This window comes from Grammomys surdaster, unplaced genomic scaffold, assembly GCF_004785775.1.
Source record: "Grammomys surdaster isolate TR1022 unplaced genomic scaffold, NIH_TR_1.0 126531, whole genome shotgun sequence".
Classification (NCBI taxonomy): Eukaryota; Metazoa; Chordata; class Mammalia; order Rodentia; family Muridae; genus Grammomys; species Grammomys surdaster.
In genome coordinates, this window is record NW_021621323.1 from 1,570,533 (window position 1) to 1,577,203 (window position 6,671).

The window sequence follows — 6,671 nt, forward strand, 5'->3', positions numbered from 1 at the left end:
AATTATACTTTACTTCCACTGTTTTCAGAGATGATCTTACATTGATGAGATAAATAAATATATTTTTTGTCATGTATTAAGCACTGGACTGTGAGCAATCAGGTATCAGATATAGATAAGTCAGAATCAAATTCTGTCTTTTGAAATCTGAACTCTCTCTCTCTCTCTCTTTCTCTGTCATTTTTTCTTTCTCTAGATAGATCAATCGATAAATAGATATAATCATATTAATTGATAACACTTTTAAACTAAAAGATTTGACATGCCTATTTTCATATTTCACAGTATAAATGAAAGCAGCATTTTTTTTTTTAGTATCTCACTTATCTCCTTTAAAATTATTCTTTTTGCTAGGAAGGGGGAGGAACATTTCTTGTCATGCTGTTATAAAACACTCAGGTGTAGCACCATGATCTCCAGGCGAACTAGAATAAACAATACAAAATTGAAAAAGAGGGCTCTAATTTTTGGAAATGCAAATATCACTGGGATGTAGTCTGCTAAGAGTGACTACAGTCAACCAGCAGGCTCCACAGACATCGTCCAGGGAAGAAAAGCCCCATCATTGGAATCATGAGGTGTCAGTCATGTGGAGTGTTGACTGATACAAGGGCGAAGGGGCCCTGGGGCTCTCACCCAGTAACTGGATGAGGTGAGATGACAAACCCTGGGCAGAGAATACAGCTGGAGACCCCTATTCTTACATCAATGCAGCTGTTGATTTTTTCAGTGGAGCTCTGGGCCTGCTGTTCCATTCATTTTTAATGCTAGTCTTTCACATTTTCTTGTGTTTCTTGCATTGTCTTCTCACACATGTAGAGCCATGAGTAAGATATGTATCACAGAAATCACAGTGAATGCAGACATGTTGTTCAGGGGACTGTTTGCTGCATTATCAACATTTTTTTAACCTATTAAATTTATGAAGATTTTAACAAAAATGAAGCTTCCACACACTAACAATGATGACCTATTTGAATCATATTTAAAAAGCATCTACCTATGAAGCCATTTCTGAGTGTTCAGATATCAGAAAAATATTACTTCACACTTTTTAAATGACTAACCCAAAGGATTAAAACTTGGGATTTCTAGTACAAGGAATTCCAATAGGAATCAAGAATTTTTAAATGGATATCTTACTTCTGGTAAGTATTGTTCAATGAACTAGTAGCAATATTCTTACTTGTAGAGTGAAAGACTTCTTTTTTCTTTTATTAATCATTTTATTCATTTACATTTCAAATGATATCTCCCTCCAGGATACCCTTCCACCAATCACACCATCCTCTCCTCCCTCTCCCCCTTCCCTTTACCTCTATGAAGGAGCTCCTTCATCCACTCACCCACCCCTCTAGCATTCTCCTACACGGGGACATCAAGCCTCCCTCCTCTCCCATTGATATCAGATAAGGCCATCCTCTGTTACATATGTATCTGAAGTTTTGGCTCCCTGTATGTATGCTATTTGATTGGTGGTTTAGTTCCAGGGAGCTCTGTGTGGTCCAGTCAGTTGATATTGTTCTTCTTATGGGATTGTAATTCCCTTCAGTTCTTTCAGTCCTTTCCCTAGCTCTTCCATTGGGATCCCAGGCTCAGTCTTAATGGTTGGCTATGAGAATCTGCATCTAGTAGAATCTCTCAGGGAACAGATGTATCAGGTTCCTGTCAGCAAGTGCTTCTTGGCATCAGTAATAGTGTGGGCTTTGAAGGCTGAGTAGTATTCCATTGTGTAAATGTCTCATATTTTCTGTATCTATTTCTCTGTTGATGGACATCTCTGGTGTTTCCAGCTTCTGGATATTTTAAATATGCCTGCTATGAACATAGTGGAGAATGTGTCCTTATTACATGTTGGAGAAAGTGAGGAAAAGCCCCGAATTACTCTTAATGGATATGCATGCATCCTATATGGGGCAGTTTCTGGATGTTCTTTCCTTTAGTCTCTCTTCCAGTTTTTGTCCTTGTCTTTCCTTTGTACAGGAAAATTTCTAGATTAAAAATTTTGAGATGAGTGGAAGGCCATATCTCTCTACTGGGGATTCTGTCTACTGGAGGTGTTCTCTACAGGTTGTATAGTCTCTTTGTTGGGTATTTTGGCTAAAGTCATCATTGTCTCCTGAAAGCCTCTTGCTTCCCGGGATTCTGGGACATTCTAGTGGCTACATCCAGTTCCCCATTCCCCTCTGCTACATGTTTCTATTCAATTTCCTGATTCTTTATACTTCTCTCCTGTCCATTCCAATACATGTCTCTGCCCTTGTCTCCCACTTTCCTTCCCTCTCTTTTCTTCGTCAGTGAGTACATACCACGTGTGTTCTTTTGTGTCTGGGTTACCTCACTCAGGATTATATTTTCTAGTTCCATCCATTTGCTTGTGAATTTTATGAAGTTATTGTTTTAATAGCAGAATAGTACTCCATTGTGTAAATGAACCACATTTTCTGTATTCATTGTTTTGTTGATGGACATATAGGTGGTTTCCAGCTTCTGGCAGTATTATTCTTTTGTTTAAAAGCAAAGGAAGGTATTAAGAATTTACATTAACAGGCCACATGAAGCTCATGAAGAAGGAAGACCAAGTGGGGGTGATTCGGTCCTTCTTAGAAGGAGCAACAAAATACTCAAGGGAGAAAATATGGACACAAAGTGAGGGACAGAAACTGAAGGAGGGGCCGTCTGAAGACCATTCCACCTGAGTATTTATCCCATGTGCAGTCACCAAAGGTAGATGCTGATGTGGAAGGCAGAAAGTGCATGCTGATAAGAGCATGCACTTATCAGCATGGATGTCTCCTCAGAGGTCTTCAAGAGTCTGACATATTCAGAGGCAGATGCTCACAACTAGCCATTGAACTGATAATGGGGTTCCCAATGGAGGAGTTAGAGTGAAGGCCATTGGAGCTGAAAGGGTTTGTGGCCCCATGAGGAGAGCAACAATACCAACCAACCACAGCTCCCAGGGTCTAACCCACCAGCCTGGGAGGACTTAGAGAGGGATCCAGGGCTTCAGCTGAATAAGTAAGAGTGGAGGGCTCTGCTGGACATAGGTGGAAGAAGAGATCCTTGACCTCATGAAGGCTGGATGCCCCAGGGGGTGGGAATTTTGAGGGTGGGGAGGTGGGAGTAGGGGGGTAGGTAGGGGTTACATCTGCAGAGAAGGAGGAGGAGGGGTGAGGGGATAGGGGGTTCCTGGGTGGGTGGGGGATGGGATAAGGGGACAACATATGAAATGTATATAAAACATCCAATAAAAAAGAAAAAAATTTACATTAACATAGGATGGACACTGCCAGTATTGACATTGACCTCATTATAAGAGAATATTTATCAAAGATGAATGCTGAAGGTTTGTATTACAACCCAACATTCACAAACACAAAATAGGACAAAGATTCCTACTCTGCTCTTTAAATGTCATATTTTACAATGAAACAAAATCTACCACAAACCTAAAGGCTGCAATTTCATTTAATATACATTTAAATTCATTTAAAGTTGCCAGGCAATCAACCTTAGCTATTGAGTATAAATTCAAACAACAATCCAAATATTTACAGCATAATAGTTTTCTATGTCCCATTAATACATAATAGTAAGAAAGTAATAGGTAAAAATTCACTTTCAAAATTTGATATTAAAAAAATAAAAGTTAGCAAAAATCATCAAAGATTAAACATCTTATTGGTAAATATCACATGACTCTGCTCTAGAAAGTAAGCTCCTAGGATCAAAGATTGCATTTGCTGAATTTATTTCTAGTAGTTATTATTTGTGAAACAGCTCATTTTATAGTAATCTGTTTGTATGTTAAGCTTCTTCTTTTTTTCTCTTTTCTCAAATCTCTTGTGAGTTCTACCATCTGCTTTTGAAAGAGCAGTATACCTGCTTTGCCTCTGGTTATTTTGCCTGCAACTCTAAGCGATCAGATGAACCATTCGATAACTTGACAGAAATAGCATTTCTTTCTATTCCCCAACCCCCGCCCCACAGATAGCTTTCTAACCCCTTTACTGTGAAAAGCAAGCCTGCTCCATTAGGATTTGTCATGTCAAACTCATAGCAGTTCCCTGAAATATCTTTGAATGAATAGGTTGCACTGGTGCACATAGAGAACAGGATATATACCCTTTGAAACTTAGGTCTAAAGTGATCAAGGTGGCTTGGTATATGGGATACAGTCAGAAGGAAAGGGATGTTACAATTATGTAAAAGTAATAGATCATTTCTAGAAGTATGCAATGCAAACAAAAAGAATGTGTTGAACATTTTAATCACATTCAGTAAAAGAAAAATACCAGGGGCTTTTAGATCAAATATTAAGTTTTAATTTCTGCTTGATTACATTAACTTACCATGAAATATGACTGAAGTCATTCTACAAAAAGATTAATTTGTAATTTAGCCATTGCCATAGAAATTTGGATTAAAATTAAAAAACTATGGGAAGTGAGGTTCATAGGAAGAAAATGAAGTTGTCCCCAATTAACTTTCAGCCCTGTAAAAATCTTTTCCTCTTGGATGGGGGTGGAATTATCAAATGTAGCGGACCATGCCTCCATCATATGCATAAGCACCTTTAAAAGTACAGTGTTTTTCACTCACTGTGAAAACAAGGGTTAATCAGGGAGAATGGAATCAGAAAGATAAGAACATTCTAGGACTGTTTCAAGATGAAAGAGCTCTAGATTACAGCACAAGATCCCTCCAGATTCTAGAATCTAGACACTGACAAAATATCTGGCTAAGAGGTATAAGGTTTCTTTCTGTCTTGTTATATGATTCAGAAAAGCAGATGCCTCCAGGAAGCAGACTAATCTTACTCATCATGCTTGCAGATGGTGATACAGCTGACTGACACTCAGCTGGTCGTTGTTAGATGCTAAGCAGAAAATCCACTTTAGGCTTCTCAGCTCCCTGGCATTTGAACATTGACACTGGCAGTTTATAGCAGTACTTCTCAGTCCCAGCATTTACATCTGTTAATATGTATGTATACATTTTAATGATTTTAGTCAGGTTGGGGTATGGGTGATGGGGACATCCTCGTGGAGACAGGAGGATAGAGAGGGGGTATGGGATGTGAAACATTTGGAGGGTGGATGGGGCGAGGGGATAAAATCTGGAGTGAAATAAATAAATAAATAAATAAATGTATAAAATAGATTTTAGCCTCTAAATGGAGACTATTAAGTAGTACATTAGCTACATCATAAACTTGCTATTTAATTTCTGCCAACTTGTTAAATACTTTTGTTCCTCAGTCTCCACAAATGTAAAATGGGTATAAGTGTATGATTCATTAAGATTGCTGTAGTGGATTGATTATTTGACACAAATAAAAATACTTATAAATTGCCCCATGTTTAATAATAATAATAATACTTATAAATGTTAATTATTTATGTTTTATATATTTTTACTTCTAGAATTGCTATAGCAAATGTTTGTATTACAGTTGTAATGACAGAGAAATAACAATGAACACATCATTGTAGATGGTAAAGATAATTTTCTAATAAGAACTAGCACATAAAGTATAATTTTAAAATAACTTGACAATAATCATACTAATTAAAATTTAGTTTTTAAAGTGGGAACAATCTGTAAAACAGTAACTGGTAAATTTTGCCTGCAGGCTTACAAGTCAGGAAGTATTTGAGATCATGTTTTTCCAATTTAGACCCTCTTAATATAGAACTCTTAATTTCCATGGCTTAGAGTAGCTTCTCATTTGCTACTTCTGAACTATATTAAAATTTCATGGGCTATTAGACGAAAAGAGAGATCAGTGTCTAGCAGAGTTATCAGCAGAGAGGAGTCACCCAGCATATGAAGGAAGCAGATGGGAAGACCCACAGACAAACATAGGTGGAGCTAGAGCAACCTCTCAGAGTAGAGGGAGGAAGGATTGTAGGAACCAGAGGGTTGAGGACACCAGGAGAAAAAGTCTCACAGTGTCTTAGTTAGGGTTTCCATTGCCGTGAAGAGACACCATGACCAAGGCTAATCTTATAAATGACAACAGTTAATTGGGGATAGTTTACAGACTCAGAGATTCAGTCCATCATCATCAAAGCTGGAAGCAAGGCTGTGTCCAAGCAGGCATGATGCTGGAGGAGCTGGGAGTTGTACAATCACCATCCAAAGGAACAGACTGAGTGTTCCTCACTGAACAGGGTTTCAAAGGCCACTCCCACAGTGACACACTCCTCCAATAAGACCACATATCCTAACAGTACACTCCCTATGAGCAAAGCATATTCAAACAATCACACACAGAATCAACTGAGAAGGGCTCATAGGGGCTCACAGAGACTGAAGCAACAATCAATGACGTGAAATGGGTATGAACTAAGTTCTCTTCATTTTCCTTAGATTTGTGTAACTTGGTGAGAGTGTGGAGCAGTGTCTCTGTTACCTGCTCTTATTTCTGTCTTTTCCTACTGGGTTGCCGTGTCCAGCCTTAATATGAGGGTTGTGTCTAGTGTCTAGTCTTATTGTTACTTGTTAAGGAGTGTTCACTGATATCCTTGGGGGTCTCTCTCTCTCCCTCTCCCTCTCCCTCTATCTCTATCTCTATCTCTATCTCTATCTCCATCTCCATCTCCATCTCCATCTCCTTCTCCATCTCCATCTCCATCTCCATCTCCATCTCCATCTCCATCTCC